Source organism: Urocitellus parryii, chromosome 2 (genome assembly GCF_045843805.1).
Source record: "Urocitellus parryii isolate mUroPar1 chromosome 2, mUroPar1.hap1, whole genome shotgun sequence".
Classification (NCBI taxonomy): Eukaryota; Metazoa; Chordata; class Mammalia; order Rodentia; family Sciuridae; genus Urocitellus; species Urocitellus parryii.
The window spans coordinates 175,588,992-175,610,538 of NC_135532.1; the positions used below are offsets into that span (position 1 = coordinate 175,588,992).

General features: G+C 46.0%; 1 protein-coding gene, 1 non-coding gene and 1 pseudogene across 2 annotated transcripts in view; 2 read left to right on the plus strand and 1 right to left on the minus strand.

The window, feature by feature from the left end:
• The window catches only part of Xxylt1 (xyloside xylosyltransferase 1), a 160,218-nt gene that overhangs the window by 58,281 nt on the left and 80,390 nt on the right, over window positions 1-21,547 (plus strand). The window lies entirely within an intron of this gene.
• Window positions 1,312-1,384, plus strand: Trnaa-agc (transfer RNA alanine (anticodon AGC)). The gene has a single exon. It is a non-coding gene; the product is annotated as a tRNA-Ala (tRNA).
• On the minus strand, window positions 17,732-18,703 carry LOC113175784 (SUMO-conjugating enzyme UBC9 pseudogene; annotated as a pseudogene).

Genomic DNA, 21,547 nt, shown 5'->3' on the forward strand with positions numbered 1-21,547 from the left:
TTTCGTAGGAACCATGGTAGGTAACAGTTATGTTCTGAGTCTTTTGGTAATTTCTTCATATTTGTACCCATAGCTAAGTTTTTTGTTGGTTTGTTTGTTTTTTGTTTTGCTAACCAGGGACTGAATCCATGGCCACTTGTTGCCACTGAGCTACATTCCCAGCCCTTTTAAATTTTTATTTTGAGATAGGGACTCACTAAGTTGCAGAGGCTGGCCTTGAACTTTCGATCCTTCTACCTTAGCTTCCCAAGTTGCTGGGATTACAGGTGTGCATCACTTCACCTGGTTCTGAGCTCTCATCCCAGTTTGGAGGAACTTGAGTCACCTGAATCCTGTAAACTACCTGACTACTTTGGGTTCTTCCAACTGGGCCTTCTTGCTGTAGCCACAACAGGTAGAAGCCATTTTTCAGGGAGCCCAAGAGCAGACCAACCTTAGCCTGAGTACCAAGAATTTAGTGGGAAACACAGTAAGTGGAACAAGATGATTGATTTATAATCCCAAACATGAACCTAGCTTTACCAATAACTGGATGTGAGAACTCCATCATTTATTTATTCTGTCTGAGCTTTAGTTTCTTGATTTGTAAAATGAGGATAATAATATGTACCTCACAGAGTTTTATAGAAAAGGAAGCAGATGAAGTAGAGAAAACATGATATAAACTATAGTAACATGATTAATTTTTTTCTTTTATAGATTTTTAATTTTTTTTCTATCCTTGGTATACACTTTAGCACACCAAAAGACCCTTACTAAATAAATCTGAGTCCAGGGCGTTGTTTGGCAGTCCCACTCTAGAGATTTTAATTCTGACCTTTTATGGGGAGCTAATTGTTGTTGTTGTCAAAAATAGTTGTTGTCTAAAAAAACAAATTTCACATAAAGGAATGAAAAATATAAGGTCTTTTATTGTTCTTTTGTCTAAATTTCCTTCCTTTCACCAGTGACTCTTTGGAGTAAGCTCTTCTCTCTCCTGATGGGAAAAGCAGACCTTGGCTTCTTGCTGGGTTTCCAGGAGTGGGGAGGAGGGTGAAGAGAGGTAGGAGGTTTCTTCCTCTGCAGGGCTGTTTGTAAGCTGTTGGCATGGGGGTGACACACCATGCTTTCCTGGGATCTGGCTCTGTGGCCCTGAGACTTGCCCACTTGATTTATTTGGAGAACGGTTTGAGACTTAGAACATTTAGAATGGAAATGCTACATCCCAGTGTTTGTAATAGCATGTTTTATTGGATCTTGAGGAACCAGGGCTCTTAAGAGCAATACTAAAGCACTTTAAGACCTAGTCTCAGAATTTAGCCTGAGAGGGCTGGGGATATAGCTCAGTTGGTAGAGTGCTTGCCTAGCATGCACAAGACCCTGGGTTCAAACCCCAGCACCACCAAAAAAAAAAAAAAAAAAAAAAAGCAAGAATTTAGCCTGAGAGCTTAACTTTTGTCTTTGAGTAAATGAGGTGATTTGTGCATCTTCCCTGCCCATCTCCATGGCTGTGTGGTTGAGGGTGCGAGTGGTGGGGGCACCCCAACTGGTTCAAACTCTGCTCTGTCAGGTATCACAGTGGGTGCTTACCCTCTGGCCCTAGCCTTCTTTCCCAAAATGAGGGTGATAATAACGCAAGGGAGAGCTTAAGTAGCCCTGCTATGTGGGAGGAGGTGCTCACTGAAATAACCTAAAATTAAACAAATGAGCAGACCGTGGCCTAGGGTTAAATAGATCAGAGAATAGGTCTGGTGGAAAAGACAATAAAGGTATGCACAGGAGCAAAAGACCCACTTTTGCCCCATAGCCATCTTCATTATTTACTTGGCCCAATTAGTAGAGGAAGGATTCAGTCCTCAGAAGAAGCAAAACTTTCCCTACGTGTGCTTCCAGAATAAATCAACACCTTATTTCTCATTTATTGGAAAAAGTGGGCTCTCATTCCAGACCCCTGACCTGCATGTAGTTGGTGCTGTCATGTGGCGATGTCTTTAGAATCTTGTGCCTTGTGCTCCACCCTTAACTCTTTTGTCCAAAGTGGCTTCTTTGAAATAATTTGGGCATTTCATATTTTGGTTTAGTCCACCCTCATAAGCTGAGTAGGGATGAGCTCCATCACTTCTTTTGTATAGCTAAAGGTCTTTAGTTTGAAATGTCTTAGAAACAAACTCCTGAGAAAGAAGTAATCGGGGTCTGTTTCTCCCAAGGAGTACCTGTGTGACTAAGGAGTACCTGTCGCTCCTGCTAAGCAGAGGTGAGTTGCAGGGCTGGGGTAGTAGTGGAGGACTTTCCAGTCTGCTTTTGGTGTGTAGAGCTGTGGGTTCATGAGTCTGGTCACGTTTGCAGTGGCACTGTGTGCTCTGATCACTGCCACCGCTCTTGGCCAGACAGGCCTTGCTCTGTGAGGGCTGGGAAGGGCCATGAGAGCCTTCGAGGCTGACCCTTATCTGTTTGTTTGCTTATCTTCAGGGCCTACAGAGTCAGGAAGAGGAGTGCAGCCCCATAGAAAGAAAAAGGAACAGGAAATTATTCAAAAGGGATTGATGAGATGACAGGAGCAACAGGAAAGGGCTCTGGACTCGGGGGAGGCTGCAGCCATGGAATTCAGTCTCAAGGACCAGGCAGGCCAGAGGTGCAGTTCATCCTCAAACCTTGGTGACCATTTATTTCTTGGCCCTCCTATGAGCCAGGCCTCCAGGGCAGAAGTGACCTCTCCTGCCAGCGAGGGACTGTTGGTGCCCCTCCTGTCCCTGGTTTCAGTGCAGATATCAGGAGCTGGAGTTAGCAACAGAGTTGTGCAGCTCATCACGGTTGTGTTGCCTCCCCTCCCTGCACCTCTTCTCTGCTCCTCTTCTTCCATGGAGTGTGGTCGGGATGCTGTCTCAGGGCTCCTGCTGCTTAGTGTTAATGAAAGATTCTGCTTTCCATCAGGGGCTCCATCACCCAGTTCACCCAGCCCTGCCTATATATAGGGGAGACAGAATGGGAGGGAAAGGAGCAAATGAAGGCCCTGAAGAGCCATGCTGATGGGGAGTTGCAGGAGGCATCCTCAGGTTCCCCCCACAAGTCACACAGCACGTGGGTGCAGATGCAGGGTTCTTGAGGCAGAAGCCACTCCTAGGAAATAATTGGTAACCCTGACTTGCTTTTAAATTTGTGCCATGTCTTTACTACTCTAAGTGAAATTTGGAAAATCGCCATTTTCCAGTTCCCTCAGAGGAACAATGAAATTGAGTTTCCAGTTGGAAACTGCTTACTGGGTTGTTCTATTTCTATCCCTGTGGGGATGGATTATGAGTTTATGACCTGGCAGTATCCATCCTGGGGTTTGTTTCTAGTCACTGTGCCTCCAGCCCTCCTGGCCGTCACTTGTATGCTCACACGCATGTGCACACAGGAAACTAGGATTTGATTGGTTTGAACCTCCTGTGCCCATGTGAAGCTCTAAGAGAACTGACTGGCCAGGATTCAGGTTGAGTTCACATAGAATGTGACTGAAGACCAGTCCTTAACCCTCATATTCCTTTCTGTTCAGGCTGTTGAGCACTGCAGTTTTTAGCAGAGATGAGGGAGTTGTTGAATTGGTCAGGGAGTTTCAAGACTGGGAAAACTCCAAGGCACCATCCCATCATCACTTCTCAAGTCTTTCCCACAGGATCCCAGAGAGCAGCTTGTCCAGTGACAGAGAGCTGCCACCACCAGAGGCAGTTTCTTTCATCTTCAGGCATGTTTGGATTTTAGATAATTCTTTCTTATGTTGTCTAAAACCTGCTTTTATCTGTTGATGCTTATTCCAAGTCTTGACCTCAGTGAAGAAGGCTTGTTCTTTTGTTTCTGGAATTCAAAGGCAGCTTTCAGTCACAGGAAACAACCCCAGTTTCTTGTGTGTTCTTTCCTGGAAATATTTTAAGACTATGCAATATCCAGATTCCTGCTTTTAGACCTACTGTGGGTTCCTCTGTTTCCCCTACATATAAGGCCTGGCTTATGTTAGTGGTGGACCTAGTGAAAGGGACAGATGCACACTGGAGTACAGGGATGGGGGTGTTCTCACCTCTATAATGAGAATACTCCACCCGTCCATGTAGCTGGTTCCAGCTAGAGAAGCAGTACGTGTGTTACCCCTTGGTTTTGGCTATTTCACATTCAAGCAGAGACCCCATCCAAGATTTGTTTGAATTTTGACACCACATGATGGGGATTTCTGGGGAGAACAGGGCAGCCTCTTAAATTGCCTGAAATTGAGAAAGAACGGAAAGTCGAAATGAGGGTGGCTTGAGGGTTTGATGGTGACTAGGGGTAAGGTTGGGGTGAGGGCTCCATGGGAGCTGGGGTTTGATTGGTTTGAACCTCCTGCTGGAACCAAAGGAAGGAGCATCTAGGTTTCCTTCCCAGCTTGCCCACATGTGGGCAGAAGGGGAAGAGAGAGGGAGAGGGCTTAAACGCTGTTAACAGTTAATTATCCAGAAAATGGAGTCAGACTTACACCCCTTGTATTTTCTATTGAGATAAAATTTTTACATGCAGAGAAATGCACAGATCTTAAGTGTATGGGTCAGTTAGTTTTGATAAATATATAGACTCCTGTAACCAGTTCCCAAGTCAAGGTAGATACCATTTCTATCTCCTCATTTTTGAAGCTACCACTGAGGCCAGTCTCTTGGCCATGAACCTGAGTGATCAGGTAGCATGCTGTCATGGCAGGGCTTCAGGCTCACCCCCTCTTGAAGGTCACCAAGTTTGGATTGGCCCCTGGATCCTGCTTCCCAGGTTGTTAGAGGCTGACTCCTCACATTCCTTGTTTACTGTCCTGTGTCTCTGCTCATGACGTTGGCAGGCCTAGTAGGTCTGTTTCTTCTAACAAGTCCTTGGTGAACAGTACAAGGCTCAAGATAGAGTCCTGAATTCGTTCAAGGTCATCTTAAAATAGTTCCTGGAATGAAAGATGGGCAAGACTAGCACATGGCTTTGTGGAGCTCACTGTCCCTGGAGTGGAGTGTGAGGGTCAAGTAATTCTATGTGGAAAATCTACAGAGGGTGAGAAGAAGTCTGGCTGGCGGGAGAGTATGTGCTGTAGCCTGAGGTAGGGACAAAACCTGTGACAGGGGAACCCTGGCTGAGCATGCTGGTGTATAGGTGGCATTCTTGACATGCTGGAGAGGGACATCAGCTGTCCTCAGGCCTGGAAATTGGCCCCCCAGGCAGGGACTTGAGAGGCCCTTCCATTGGTTTTCTTCTCACCTCCCAACCCATTCCCTTATGTTCCCAGGACTCAGGCGTGATCTCTATGAGGTCAGGAGTGTTGCTGTGGAAACAGTGACTTTTGCATCTTCTTATTGAGCTATTCCTATTGTCAGTTCTAATACGAAACTTGTTGGGGGTTGTCAGGTAGGCATAAGAGAGAGAGCTGCCTGTGTTGTGAGATACAAATTAAAGTCATGCTCTTCCACAGCCCTGCTGCCTCATTGACATTGGAAGAAATGGGGGTGACAGGGGGCTTAATAAACAGGAGAAATTAAACAGATAATACTGGGGCATATCAGAAGTCAGGGAGGGGCATACTGCTGGTACACACTGTGGGTTGTGTTTGAGTCTGAGTAATAGATTTGGGGTTAGCAGTCAGGATCTGCTTCTTCTCTGATTATTTTCTCAGTTATTTTCAGATAAGGATGAGCATACAGATATCAGAATTTCCTGGAGAGGCAATTTCAAACATTCTGTATAGCCCTCTTCCAACCAAGATGATGGTATGCACCCTAGAGTCGGCAAGGGTGCCTCTTCCCCCTTTACAGGTCATTACTGAAGGGTGGCTCTTATTTAAAAAACTCATTAAAATGATTCCAACTTTAAGGTGTGTGCTCTCCTTATCCATCTTAGACTTCAGTGGTTCCCCATACACTGATGACCTCTGTAATAGGAAGTCTAGGCTAGGCTGGGCTCTAACAACAGATCTACTCTAAAATCCCAGTGGCTTAATGTGTATTTTTTTTTCCCAAGCAAATTTCATTCTGATGGAGTGACTCTGTAGGCACCTTTCAAGCAATGACCAGGGAGACAGGCCACTTCCATTTGTGGTCATGCCATCTGGAGCACATGGTCCAGGAGAAGAATGCTTGAACTTCTGCAGTGGATTCTTAACTGACAAGATGTAGAAGTTACACCCATCACGTCTGCTTCCAGTCCACTTGCCAGGAACTAATTGTATGGTCACCTAACTGCAAGGACCAGGAGAAAGGGGTGTCAGTGAACACTAGTAACATCTGCTACTACCATGTCTACCTGAACCCTGATTATAATAAGTCCACACCCATAACCTCACTGTCCCTGGGCATCTCCATCTGAGTATCAGATAGGTGTGTCAAAGCCAACTTATACAACACACAGCTGATTGTCTTCCCTCCCCAACTTGCCCTTTCCAAATCTTGGCAAATTGTGGGTGGTCTGAGCTGGAAACAAAGGAATAGTCAGAGATTTCCCTTCATCCTCATTCCCCCGACAGACTGTCACTATCTCACTTGTTCTGCCTTATGCATGTCTCTTGGTGGCTTCTTCTCTCTGTTCCTGTCTAGAGGGCTGGAACTCAACTGTGCATTGCTACCCTGCTTATAAAAATTTAAAATGCTTTCAATTCTGGTCGGCAGGCTGGCACCCCGACCCCCCAGTGACCCTGGCCAGGGGTGTCCAGGACCTTGCTGCAGTGCCAGGCAGCTTCCTTTTCCACTGGATGGCTTCACTTTGTGCTGTCCACCTGCAGGCTCTCTTAGTATTGGAATGGCTTTGTCCCTTATGTTCCCAGGACTCAGGCTGAGGATTGCACCCTGCGTGTGCTTCTCTGGAACCCCTTCCCTGGCAGTGTGTGATAGTCCACCTCCGAGGCCCCCAAGAACACAGTCTGATTGCCTTAAAGCATTTTTTTTAATAATTGCCCCATAACATACTACATTTCTTAAGTGGGGTAGCTCCTTACCATGTAGATCTGGTTCTGAAAGAGTCTCGTATTTCCTCCAATTTAAAAATAATAGTTGTTGAATGTGCCTGGCACTGGGCTAAGTACAGTTATGTGTTTCTTGGTGTTGGGAGTACATTCTGAGAAATATATCATCAGGCAATTTTGCCAGGCAAACATCAGGTGCACCTATACAAACTTCTGTGGTGTAGCCGACCACATACCTAGGCTGTGAGTTGCTCTAGGCCACAAACCTGTGCAGCAGGGTCCTGCACTGAGTACTGTAGGCAATTGTAGCACAGTCGTAAGTATTTATGTATCTAAACATACCAAACATGGAAAATACAATACTAGGGGTTAGGAATTTTTTGGCTCATTACAGTCATTTGAGACCACCCTTTGTCCTCCCTTGTTAAGGAAACATTGTTACTTGGCATATTCCAAGCCCTGATGGAGTTTATAGTTTCATGGGAAAGGCCAACCATAAATAAACAAGCAAATCAGTGTTTATATCGGCATTTGTGAAAAGTCCTAAAAGAATAAGAATGGAATGGTCTCACAGAAGTCAGGACCAAAGTGCAGGAAGATGCAGTCCCCTAAATAGGAGAGCTCTGTGTCATCTCTCAAGTTGAGCACCATCATCCTGGGGAGCAGAGCCTAGAGAGATGGAGTGCTCAGTGGGGTCTCCCAGTTGTTCACCTAGTTTGGGAGAAAGGCCAGGAGAGGTGCCAAATCACCAAAGTGGGGGCATCAATCAGCCTGGAAGGCCACCAAACCACTCTTCCTTGCCCCCAGAACCCCCATTGGGTCGGGTGCTGCTCACTCTCCAGCCACAGCTTCGCTCCTCTGTTCATTGCTCACCCCTGCACCTCTCTTGCTATTACCCTCCTTATTTTTTTACTTGAATATGCTAAATGCATAGTACCCTTTGTGCTCTCTTTCCCCAGATCTTTACTCTTGTGTCTCCATCATTCAGGTCTCAGCTCAGGTGTCACCTTTGGGAAAGCCCTTCCTTCCCTGTCTGCCCAACTTCCCTGTCAGCAGCCCTCACAGTATCGCCCTGCATTCCATTTCATTCTCTCCATAGCACTTGCTGTTCTCTAAAGTCATCTTGTCTAGTCTCTAAGTTGCAGGAAAGCAAGGCCCTCTCCTGTCTCATCCCTGCTTATCTGCAGGGGCATGAACAGTTGCCTGTTGCGCAGGAGGATGATAAACATCTGATTGAAAGCATGCAAAGACAGTCATGAGCAGGAAAGGCATTTGGTGTCTTAGAACCATGCAGGCTGTCACTGGCCCTGTGCCCTGTTGTTGAAAATGCTCACTCAGAGGATCTGGCTTGGAACTTCCCTTGGATCAGTAGAAAATTTGGGGTTGTAGTGCCCAGCTGTCAGCTTCTTGGTTTCCTTCTGAACAGAATGTTTCTAGCATCTTCTCCTTCTGGGGGTGGTGGTGGGGTATTTCCTTCTGAATAGAACCCTTCTAGCAACTTCTCCTTTCTGTTTTTGTGGCTGCATTGCACACCTGTCATGAGATGCAGAAGTATACAGTTCCAGAGTAGAAAATCACAGCTTGGCCAAAGCTAGGAGTGCTTTTGACAGGCTTAGGCTTTGTTTATATTACAAGAATGGAAGTTACCAAGCATCAATCACAACTGGACTCAGGACTTGAACAGAGGTGACAGTTTTAAACAGAAAACCAAACTCAAACCGGTTTTCACAAAAAAGGAGCACTGCTTTTTCTTTTAATATATGTCCAGTGTTTATGACAACATGGTCAGCCCGATCTTACCATTGAAATAATTTGGAAATGCTTTTAAGATTGTTCAGCTCCTCTAGCTGCTGTGGTGGAGGAGAGAAGACGTGGGTCTTGGCACCCCTGTTGCTCAGAGCAGTGTAAGTTTAGAGACAGTCAAGATACCAATACTCAGGACTCCAGCCTGCCAAGAACTGTCATTTATTTCCATAGAAATGGGAGGTTTTTCCTTCATACAGGAATGCAGGATATTAAACCACAAGAAAGGCCAAGTCAGATTTCTTAATCCATCCAAAACAATGAAATTTGAAGTGTGGGTTTATGGTTGGAAAGTAACTGGGTAAAAATAGCAGACTGACTCCACAGATGTGCCTCCCTGGGCTCCCAGAGCATGCGTGCCTGAGAACTCTGCAAATGGAGCTGGTGCCTGGCTATCAGAATCTGCCCTCCTTTGGGAAGACAGGCATTAGCAGGTGAATTCAGGCCCACCTGTGGCATCTCCTTCCCAGATCCTCTGTTCTTCCAGAAGGCTCACCTGTGTCCTTTGGTAGTTACTTTTGGTGTTAGGTTTAGTTGGTCTCTGTATTTTTAGTAATCTTCCTTGTCTGTGGTGAGGTTGACAGTCATTGAAATCTGATGGGAGGAGATTACTTGCCTGGACCACCTCCAGGGACACAGAGGATGACAGAACTTCTTGGGGTCTTTATCTCTCCTCACCTGTCTTTGTGGCTGCCCTCTCTTTGTTAGATTCCTTTGGACCTTGTGCTGTGCATCTACAAAGCGGCCTTTGTGAGAAACACTCGTTCCAGTAGACTTGAGGGTTTTCTCAATCTGTTCAGAGCCTCAATGTGTCTGTCATTGCTGCAGACTTTGCTGGAGGAGAGAGGGCAAAATGGAGCACAAGCACAATTAATGACAGAAATAAATGACAGGAAAAAGAAATCAGGTGGAAGGAACTCCCAGTGTGCTGTTTTTGTTTTCTTTGAAAAATGCATTTGGAAGCCCATTAAACTATTTTGGGTTGAAGCAGGAAGGAGACAGAAGTTTTTAGATGGTCTTGACTGAGGAAAATGATTATAAAAATGGGTAACTCTGGAAACCTGGAGAAGGAATCCTACAGAAAGTTGAGGTCCTGGTAAAATGCCTTAAATCTGATATATGTGGCTTAAAAATAGGCATTTTCTATGTGGTAATTAACTAATTCTTTTAAAAATATTTTATATTTAAAAGTAGCACATAGCCATTTTGGAAAAAAAAGCAAAATATCAAAAAATAATTGCACAATTATCACAGTGATGTAGCATATTTTCTTCTAGTCTTATGTGTGTTTATATAGTTACACATAAACATGTACATTGACATATTTGACACACTGTTAATCATATATATTACAATATTATAAAGTTTCAGGTATTAATTTATTTCTATGCATTAATTTATTTCTAGGCACTGGGCTCTATTCCCAGAATCCATATGCACAGGTTTATTTATTATGATTATAAAAATGTGTGTGTGTGGTAGAAAACTCAGACAAGTACGAAGAAAAAACTTAAAATAATCTATAATTCCATTATGGGGCAAGGGTAGTCTACAAAGACGACTTCCTAATGAACAATGCCTCCCAGTATTCCACCTTTGTATAGTTCCCTCTCCCTGAATTTGGGCTGGCTCTGTGGCTTGTTTTTGACAAATAATATATAGTAGAAGTCACACTGCAGGACTTCAGGGCTTTCAGCCTGTGTCTCTTGGAACACTTGTTCTTGGCAAACTTCCTCTGGAACCCAGCTGCCATGATGGAGGAAGCCCAAACCCCAGGGAGTACCCACATGAAAGCACTTGGTTGGCAGTGCAGCTGAGCCCCTCCCTGACATGCAGCATCAACTGCTAGTGATGTGCATTGTCATCTTAGATGCCCAGCCTGGATGAGTCTTTCAGTGACTCTAGCCTCAGGTGCATCCACATGAGACTCCACCAGTTAAGCCTGGTGATCTGTAGAACCATCAGGGGGACCATGGCTGCTCAGTCATAAGGCAGGCACAGACCCCTGATGGCCATGGGCCACCTTCCTCAGCCATGGTCCTCTCTATGCAGCTCTATCGCTCGCCCCACGAGCAGACTCTCCCCATGTTTGGTGGGTGACTTGTGGACAGGCATGCCACCATCTGGGCCAGAAAAGATTGAAACAGTGTCAGAGAATAGATGATGAAAGTCCTGCTGCATTTGCATTTTGAGACTAGGCAGGATGTCATTCATTCTGAAACTTTGCACTTGGTGTGGTGATTGTACACAGTAGGGGCTTCATGGCCCACTTGGCTGTGGAGAAGTCTGGGCACAGGTGAGGTCAGTACAGTGCTGTCTGCTGTGCCAGATATGATCAGTGCTGTTCTGAGAACAGGCAGGGGTTGTTGTGAGCATGGGGGAAAGGCCACCTCTGTTCAGAATTATAGGATGGTGGGCCTGGGAAGGGTTGCCAGGAGCATCTGTTTTCTCCTACTGGTCTGGGACAGTTGATGCCCAGGGGAAGTGGCTTACCCATAGGTGGACGTAAAGCTAGGCCTGTGAGCCAGGGCTCTAACCAGACTCTCACTTGTCTAAATTACCAAAGGCCATTTCATTATATAAGATAGAGCCCCTTGCATAACTTGTTTAAAAAAATAAGAACGGGGAAAGGAAGGGTTCTGCCTTCTAAGAAGTGGCCCTGATGGACAGTTCTGCCCCACTTAATTATTAGTTGACTTAAGAATAGCCTGCGGTGGCTGGAGACTTTCCAAGAGGGTCATTGGCACCCTGACGACTCAAATGATGGGCACGAGGCCCCGGCATCAGCAACTCTATGCTCCCTCCTTGCCCAATTCCCCTTTAGGCAGCACCAGAACCTCCCAGTCAGGGAATCTTTTGCTTGGTGCAGCCCACCATAAGGGAGGATCCCCGAAAGCTTTGCTTTCTAGTAGGATGCCAGCTCATAAACTTTGGTAGGAACAAAAGCATCAGAAAGTCACCAATAGGCAACCATCCTAGTAATCTTTTATTTTGACAAGAATCATCAATGGACATCAAGGAAGCAGGTAACTTTGTTGAGGAATAGGCTATTGTCATAGTCTCAAAGCATTTGCCCACAAAATACTGTTGTTACAAAGAGAAAAATAATAACAGGAATCAACACTAACATCCCCAGTGTTGTGGCACACTGACAGGGTGTGCCTCCTGAGAAGTAAGGTAGGGTACAGAGAACACTGCATGGCTCCTGTGTCTGTCGCCTTTGCGTCTCTGTGACCAAAACACCCATCAAGAACAGCTTAAAGGAGGAAAGGTTTATTTTGGGACTCATGGTTTCAGAGGTCTCAGTCCACAACTTATTTGCTCTGGGTCCGAGGAAGCAGAGAAGGAGAGAGAGAAAGAGAGGCGGGTGGATGGGGAGAGATGTATGTGCACCATAGGGCAGATGCACCCTTTCAGGGCAGCCCCCAGGGACCCACCTCCTCTAGCCATGCCTCACCTCCTCACAGTTACCAGCAGCCAGTCCATTCAAACCAGGATGGTCTCATTATATCAAGCTCCCACAATTCAGTCATTTCTCTTCTGAACCTGCATGATCATAGGACTTTTGGGGGACACCTCACATCCAAACACAACAGCTTCTGTAGTTTCCTGATAGATGCCTGACCCAGACCCAGTCATAAGGACACTTTAGGTGAACCCAAATCAAGGGACCTTTTACTTAGTAATTGGCCCTAATTCCTTAAGTTGTCCCAGTTGGCAGAACACTAGGAAAGATTGGGGACTTATTGAGATGTGACAACTATTTGCAATCCTGGTCCAGAAATTTTGTTTTTGTTTTTGGACAACTGGCAAAATTTGAATAGGACTAGTGATGAGATACTGATGTGCATCAGTTTTGGTGTTGTGCTACTGTCACGGAAGGAAGTGTCCTCATTTCTTAGGAAGTGCAAGCTGAAATACTTAGGAGTTAAAAGCTTGGTTACTTTCTCTTTTCTGAGGATTAAATCCAGGGGGATTCTACCTCTGAGCTACATCCCCAGCCTTTTCTTTTAAAGTTTTATTTTGAGACTGCAAGTTCAAGGCCAGCTTCAGCAACTTAGCTCACTAAGCTTGCAGTCCTCCTGTCTCAGCCTCACGAGTTGCTGGGATGACAGGCATGTGCCGCTGCACCAGGCTTTTTTCCCCTTTGGTTTTCAGCTGCAGTTTTGTCACTTTGACATTATACTTTTAAGTCTTTAATTAAAATCAAAGCAAGTAAGCTTTATTTGATTAAAATAAAAGAAAAACTAAATAAACTTTGAAAGTTTAATTAAAATAAGGAAACGAATTAACTAGTGCTCAAATGCAATCTGGTAGACAGAATCTTTTCAGTTGTGAACTGTTATGGGGAAAAGCTGGAAGGGGGGTTCTTGGTGGAAATGAATGGGGAGCATACTTCATAGGAAAGCAACTCATGTGTTGAGTGAAGATGAGAGACTGGGCACCTAGCACAGGGGCCAGGTCCTTGATTTCCTCAATCCTTGTGTTGTTCTCTTCAGACTCCTAACAGGAGGGGCTGCTTGGGCCTCAGTAGACAGGGAGGCTAGCAGTGAAGTGTTGGTGTATCTCCCAGAGAGGAAACTGTGAAATGGGGCCATTAAACCCTACCTGAGAAGATTATTTGAGGTAAGATGTAAAAGCATAATGCCTGGCATTGAGGTACTTCATCATTTTATCAATAATGGTAAATAGTTCATCCTTTTTTGAAAATTCACATTAAAATTAGTATTATAGCATGACATTTTGGCAAAAGACATGGAAACCTGAAGAACTCTTTGACCCCTGACTAGTCAGTTTGCAAACCATCTCACAGGGATAGGTATTGCCACTGAATAGATGACCACTGTATTTTTCCTCTTGCTGCAAAAGATCTGTGAATGGGTAGTTCCTTTCATTTGAGGTGCAGAGAGGCATGTCCAGGTTCATAAAGTGGAAACTCTGGGTTTTTCCTTGAAAGTTGCTGATGTGGGTTTTTGAGCACCAGGAATGGTGTGGAGCCCCACTTTTCTGCTGCTGCCATGTGGTCCCAGTTCTTGACAGTGGTTAGGGACTGCCAGAAGGCAGCTCTCGTCACTGGAAGGATGTCAGTGCTACACACCACTCTCTTGCCTATAGGTCCTGCAACTGTTCTCAGCTGGAGGAGGCAGAAGAGACCTTAACCTTGAGTGTGAAGGTTGTGGTGGACTGCAAGACACTTTGGAGGACGATGTGTCTGCTGGGTGGAAGGAACAGGCAGCTCAATACTAAAATAAAATGGCAAATTCATAGTTTACACCAAGAAGAACTGCTGCCAAAATACAGAAATATTTGAGATGTAAAAGAGGTCGCCAAGGTGCTAGAACATTGAAAGGCAGCTGTGAGTACTTGCTAAGGTATTTGTAGTTAGAGGTCTATAGATGAGCTTCCATGCACACAACCAGGCAGCTGCAGGAAATGTGTTTTCAGTGTCAGCATGGAATAGGGTCTGCCATCAGAACAGTTTCAGGAGATAGCAGCCATCATTGAGTGGATGTCCCCAAACAAGGCATCCTGCTCACAGAACTCCTGTGGGCATTACAGAAACACTTTGGGGGTTGTGATACTACTGAGGGTCTGCCCAGTTCACTGGGATCTGGCCCTCTCTGACTTGGTCCCTCTTACAAATGACCATGCCTAGAGCCCATGAAACACCGTGCAGGGAGCAAGACAGGGTAAGAAGCATGAGGCAGTGGGGGAGGAAAGGAGCTCTGTGGGGTGAGAGACTGAGGCTGGCAGGTCTGGATCTCACTGGTGGGCCACCTTGGCATGGGGAGAGCTGAATGGAGGTCCCCAGGGAGACTAAACCAGAAGGAGTCCAGCTCTACCATTGCAAGGGGACTTTGAAAAAGGTACAGGGATCTGGGTGTAGGTTGGATAGCACAGACTTTGTTCCTATTCTGCCATTATTGACCATGGGATCTCTTTGGACTTCTGTTTCTTCTTCTGTGGGGAGCCGCAGTTGCTGCTCTGTGTCAACTTTCTCCTTTTTTATTTATCAGTGAGTCCCATTTATTTGGGGGCACCTTTATGCCATGAAATGTCCTTCACAGTTTCCCTTGCAGCTAGGTATGACCATGTGACTGAATTTTGTGCAGCCAGATACAAGAAGACGTGTTGAAGTGCTAAGAGCCATAGCCAAGTAGTAATGATGCATGGCATTTTTGGTTGAAAGGTGACACCAGCAAGCCATTGAGATGATATGATTATGTTAAGATCTGCATTCAAATGGATATTAGATCCCTGCTGTCCACCTCGGCCTGCTAGGGATTCCTGGAGAGTTCCCATTGGTTGGGGAAGTGTGGTAGGAGGGAATTCTGGAGGAGGGATTTCCTGTTGGAGTAGTGTGGCCCAGGAGAACACCACGGATGTGGGTCGGCATATTTCCCGGGAGCATACAGGGCATTGGCGGGAGTTTCAAAAATAAAAGTTTGTTCCTGTTTGAGTGGCTTGTGATTTTGTGCCCAGCCAGACTGCGACAGAAGAGTTGCAGAAAGGCGGCTTACAGGGCCTGCCTCATTGCAGGGAGCAGGTGGAGGTGTCCTTCCACCTTCCTCCTTTCTGTTCCTTAGAATTCAGCCAAGTCTACAGGAGCCCCATGAGGTGACCTAAAGGATGGAAACTGGATCTAGGACAGCCGAAAGGGAAGGCAGAAGGAGCCTGGACCCTTGATACCTGTGGAGCAGCCAGACTTTCCCTGAATGGCTTAGCCACAGTCTTACGTGTATTCAAACTGCTGTTAGTTTACATGTTGTTCTGTTAAATGCAGCTGAACCCAATACACATGGATACTTCTGTCCCTGGGGTTGTTTTAAGGATCAAATGAGCTGACACTTATTTCCTGAGCTGGAAGTGCACACTGACCAGTGTTTGCATGAGGACCTGTGAGCACAAGGAGGAAACCTTTGCTAGCTTTCCTAATTTCATACAAATCCATAATGTAGGTGGGCCAGTGCTGGGGAGGGAGTGTTTAGAATGGAAAGAGAGCAGGCCCAGGAGGTTAGAAATGGGAGTCCCATGACTCCAGAGAGAACCTCAAATGGGGAGTTGGGAATTTGACCCCTTACAGTTTGGGCAGGTCAGTGGTATAATCATCTTTAGAGAACATCTGTTAATTCCGCCCAAAGAAGATTCGGTTCTATGGCTTCCATCTCCAGAAGTCTGAAAGAAAGCTGGCTCCTGAAGACTAACAGCCTACCTCAGGCTAACTGTTCCAAACAGGAAGGGGAACTCCAGGTTTGGGAGACCAAAAAGAAAAAAGTCTCTGGCAGATACCAGAGAGACATGTGGAGAGGCCACCAGGGACCATGGTCATCTATAGCATAGAAATGGAAGATTTTCAGATGTAAAATCCCACTTCCCTTGCACATTGAACTTCATAAATAGGTGTATAAGCTGTAATTTCACTTGGTCAATAGAAGTGGAGAGGAAAATTTAGACTGGATGTTACGTGTTGTATGTATATATCCCTTGTTTTCCAGCCAAGATCAAAATAAATGAATAAATGAGTTCCATCCTATCCTAAAGCAGATGATTGCACCTAGTCACTGAAGTTGCCAAGACTGACAAAGGAGACCCACCTTACTCTGCAGCAAAAATTACATCTTTTCATAATAATTTGTTTTATCCACAAAACAGGAGCTGAGAGTTAGCAACAACAGCAGTATGGCTGAGCTATCGCTGACAGTTTCCATGATTTATTCTGAGAGGAGGTGAGCAGGGCTGCAAGAAAGATTTTGTTGTACAGCTAATATATAAAACTGCCTGTGGTCATTAATATCAACCTCCTGGCCCCAAACCTCTTACCAGAACTGCTAACAGGTTGCATAAATCATTCTTATGAGCTTCATTTCCTTTTGCATTCCCCCCTCCCTCAGAGGTGTGGGCCAGCTGCTAATGTGGAAAACATAGATTAGCACACTGGAGGCAGGCACTTCCGGGCTGAGTGGAGCCTGTAGAGCTGACTGTTGGCCCGATCCTGGCGTCCAGGGACCCGGAAGGCAGGAGAGCATGGGGTGAAGAGCAAGCACAGGGCTTTGGTACTTTGAGTATGTGTTCTGCTTACCAGCTGTGTCCTTGATTACCACACTTAATTTCTCTGTTTTCTCATTTGGCAAGTAGAAATAATAATTCTAACCTCGCATTGCATTTGGATGATTCTGTGAGTGTGATATATTTATACATGTTGACAGTTGTCATTAAAGATTTCCTTTCAGCTTACATTTGTGGCATTACGCTTTCTTTTCCAGAAGTTTGGTTTTGGCTTCTGTTCAATGAAGGGGAATCCCAGTAGTCTTCAAAATCCTTGAGAATGAGGGTCTTGGGAGAGGTGATGGTGGGAATGGGGAACCCTTCTCTGTCCATAGAAGTCTCAGTTAATGCATATTGATGACATGAAGTTTTCTGCTATTTCCACCTTTGATGCAGAAGCTTTTCTTGTTTTTAAAAAAATGGGATTAAAAAAATATATAAACAGCTTATTTACTCTAAACAGCAACACAGACAAACGCCATATAAACACAAAGGAAGGGGTGCAGGTCAAGATGCTGCTGACTTTGGATCAGAGGCGCATTAGCAACAGCCAGGTTCTGAGAGAAGGGTGTGGGAGGGAGGGACAGGGACTTCCACACAGCCCGCTGGAAGCTAGGACAGCTCTGAACGGTGAAGCATACCTGCATTCAAGCAAAGGAACTAGCTCCTAGGGGCTTACCCAAGTATAAAAGTTTATAATTTTACAGCAGTTGAAATACTGACATCAATATTAAAATAAAAGCAAGTTTTACATAATAATAAAAAAATACAAAAGACTGAAGGAAGAGACCCTGTATGAAAAACTGAGGCAATTTAGCAAATTGAGAACTGTATGCCAGTGGCGGAAATGGAAGATGGTGCCCGCCCAACCCTCCCAGGGAACCGATAACTGCACAAGCGACTTGAGATTTGCAAAAGGTGTTCTTGCCAAACCAATCCCTTCCTTTTGTGATGCCACAGGGTCGCTGTCTATGAGGGTGCAAACTTCTTGGCTTGTGCTTGAACCCTTTTCTCATATTCCACTCTGTTTTGGCAATAAATCATGTAGGCTTCTGCTTGAGCGGGGTCTTGGATATTTAATTCACTTAGAAGTTCCTGTATTCCTAATAAGATCTGCTTCATCCTGATGGCTGTCCTGCAGTCCTTGTCCTCCTCCAGGATGGACAGATAAACTGTACTGGAAGAGTACACATTCGGGTGAAATAGCAGTAGCTCAAATTTACATTTCGGTGGTGAGGATGGATAGTCATCTTTGAAGAGCATCCGCAGCTTGAACAAACCTCCTTCCCACGGAGTCCCCTTCTTTCCTGGGATGGCACATTCCCAGTTCATCAGGTTCCTCGTGCCATCTGGGTTCTTAGTTGGGACAGCCACAAAGCCAAAGGGATAGTCCTTCCTCCAAGCTTTTCTCTCCTGGGCAAGTCTGCTGAGGGTGATCCTCGACTTGTTCAAAGTCCCTGGGTGGCCACGGCCTGGCACAGTGCAGGGGCAGAGGCTGTGGTGTTCCCTTTGTCTCAGATAATGGGATTTAAATAGGGAGCTTCAGACATGTCTGAGGACTTTTCTCAAAAATTTGTTTGTGATGGGTCAAACAGTTGAGTGAGGCACTTTTATGATTGATTTCTTATTGGACCTTCTTAGATAAGTTGCCAAACCTCTCTGAGCCCCAGGTTTCTCCTTTGGAAGTAGGAGGTACTCATATTCCCTAGCATAAGTACAGGGGAGACTCATTAGCTGAGTCAGTAAACAAGGAGCCCTCAGCAGAGCCCTGGCATACAGACACCCTCTCCCTGCTCCTGGAGAGGAAGTGCTTTTCTGACCAGGCTGGAGGAGCCCCAGGAATCTGTGTCCACAGCCTTGGACTCTTGGTGTCTCTTGCTGTGTTCCTTCAGAGCCGCTCTTCCCATAGTTCACCAGCTGCCCTGCAGCTGGGCCTTCCATTGCGAGTGAATAGAGAAGGGCACTTTGAGGGCCAGGGCCAGGGCCAGTTGGGAAATCACCCAAGTTTCCTGTTGGATGTGAGAACCACCACAGCCAATTCTAAGCACAGATTCCCCTTGCAGACACAGCCCAGCCTGTGATCACAGCAGCAGGCCATCCATCCGTCATGTGCTCGGAGCCCCTTGAGGGGTGGGGCCGTCCTGGTGTAGCTGGTGGGGCACACGGGGACTGTGGTTCTCAAAACAGCCTCTCTCGGGTCATGAGCCTCTCAGTTAGGGGAAGTCTCCGCCTCGTCCACTTGCCCTTTGGCTCCTGCAGGCCAGAGGTGTTGCCAAACAGCAATTAAAAAGCTCCAGAGTACGATAAAGCAGGTGGCAAATGGCTGCAGTATTTCAAAGTGGACACTGAGAAAACAGGCCCCCTCTCCCGGCAGCTGCTTCCAGGTCTGCTGTATCAGGACACCAGAGTCACATAGCTCAGTGTTGTCATCGTTCCCCCTTCTTCTCAAACCCTTTCCCTGCCCATGGAAGCTTGGGCTGCTGTTCTCCAGTGAAAACCCTCTGAAGGGTTATGTAGTTATCCCTGGGAAGCTCTGAAGCGGTTTCAAGGTAGAAAGGGAGCAAGCTGCCTGCCTGGGGAACCTGCCTGTTTCCCAGGGTGGCCGTCCCACTCGCCCTTCTTCCTTTTCTGAACATGTTGTTCTGTGTGTGTTAAGACGACGTGTCTGCCAGGGATTGTTTCTGGGGAGGGAGGAGAGGGAAAGGAAAGGCATCTTTTTTCTTTGGGGTTTTTTCCCTTGTGCTGCTCGTATTCCGGTGTCATTGATCACTCACCCCGGGCTGAAGTTCCACGCGTGGTCAGATGACATGCCTTGTGGCTGATTTAATTGGAAGCTGATGAGTTGTCCCAGCCTGTTTCCGGACAGGAATGTGGATTGGGACTCTCCCTGCTTTTATGAATGCCATGAACGTGGCCTTCTGCAGGTCAGTGCCCCCCAGCAGGGCCTGGCGATACAGGGCCTCAGACACATCCCCTTGTGAAGAAAGGACAGCATTTTCTTATTGATTCTTTTTAGTCATACATGACAGTAGAGGATATTTTGTCATATCATACATACATGGAGTATAACTTCCCATTCTTGTGGTTGTGCATGATGTGGAGTTATGCTGATCGTGTATCATATATGAACATGGGGAAATTATGTCTGGTTCGTTCCACTGTCTTTCCTACTCCCATCCCCCCTCCATTCTCTTTATTCCCCTTTGTCTAATCCGGTGAATTCTTCCCTCCTCCACCTTATTGTGGGGACCACGTTTTCTACTCTGTCCCTTGGAGTTGAAGCACAAGTGGAATTATGTGTCAGACCAGAGAGCCCTGGATCCTTTTCCCCCTTTCAGGTGGCATACTTCAGTGGGTTGCCAGACTGTCATCTGGGGAGCTCATGTGGTTCTGTCCTCTCCAGGGAAGGCAGCCAGTGGTAGGCAGTGGAGTTCACCCAAGGAGAATGCTCAGCACAAGTGTGCACCTCCGATGCCAGGGGCCCATGCAGCACTGACCTGCACGTGGAAAGCTTCCTTCTGGCATGTATTGATGCTTCACTCTTATTGATATGATTTAAGCAAATGCATAAGAAAATTTCTAACCATGAGGGGCTGGTTAGAAGGTGTAACTAACTGGACGTTGCAGCAAACACTTTTCCAGAAACAAACAGGTCTGACTAGAACAGGGAACCGGGAGGTGGATAACAAGCATCTTTTTCTTGGTGACTGAGGGTCTCTCGCCAGGCACTGAGCCTGTGACTCCTGGGGCCACTCAGTGTCTGCAGTGTCAGATCTGGCTCCTGTCTTCCTTTGAGTTTAACACAACTCAAGGTATGTTCTTAGAGGAGTGTAAAGATTGGTTCATTTCGTAGCATCTCTGCCTGAGGATGAATGGGGATAACAACATTCTCTTTCCAGAGAACTGGCTGTGAGATGTGAGCCGTGTGGTCGTCTCTTTTCTTTTCTTTTACACTCCTTATTTATCTTCAGGTTGACATTTGTGTGGGCTGATAATGTGGATACCTCATGAGCTGGTTGTGCTGGGCACCTTTGGGCCACAATATTATGTTTTCTGCTGTCCAGGAGTTTATGGCCCATGTTGAAAGGATGGGCTGAAGTCTAATGAGCACAAGAGCATCAGCTGGGGAGTCAGAGACCTGAGTTCTCATCTCAGCTTTGCCTCTTAACTTGATTGTGTGACCCCTGACAAGCCCCTCTTTTTCTTTGGTCCTCAGTTCCCTGCCTATAAAATGGGTAGATTGCCTTAGTTATTACCAGGCTGTCTGTTCAGATCTGTCATTCTTGATTATTCTGTTTGTACACATCCATGTCCATCCATGTCCTTCCTGGATGCTGGTCATTATTTTGAGTTTTGTAGATGTCTTGTCTGCCTTTCTCAGACATTCTTCCCTGTGCATGATAGATATCATTTCCACCTGGCTTTGTATCGCATTCATTTATTCCTTAAATTTCGATGGTCCTGCTGCCGTTGTACCAGCTGTCTTTCAACCAGCATCTCCTCTGGGCCATCACTATGACTGTCCCTTCCCTGCAGCAATCTTAATTTGACCCCAGAGCACCTTCATCATTATGAATAAAACTGCCCAGGTGTAGTCCTCATGGAGATGGCTTCACCATGGCCAGAGACCAGAGGACAAGTCCCTTTAAGCAGTCTCATGCTAATGAATTGCAGTGTTCCTGATAAGCATTGCCCTCCTTTCAGCAGTCGACAGTTACAACTTGGCATCTTATTTCATAGTTCATAAAAGGATACCTTCTGGACAGATGCCTGTGTGACAATACA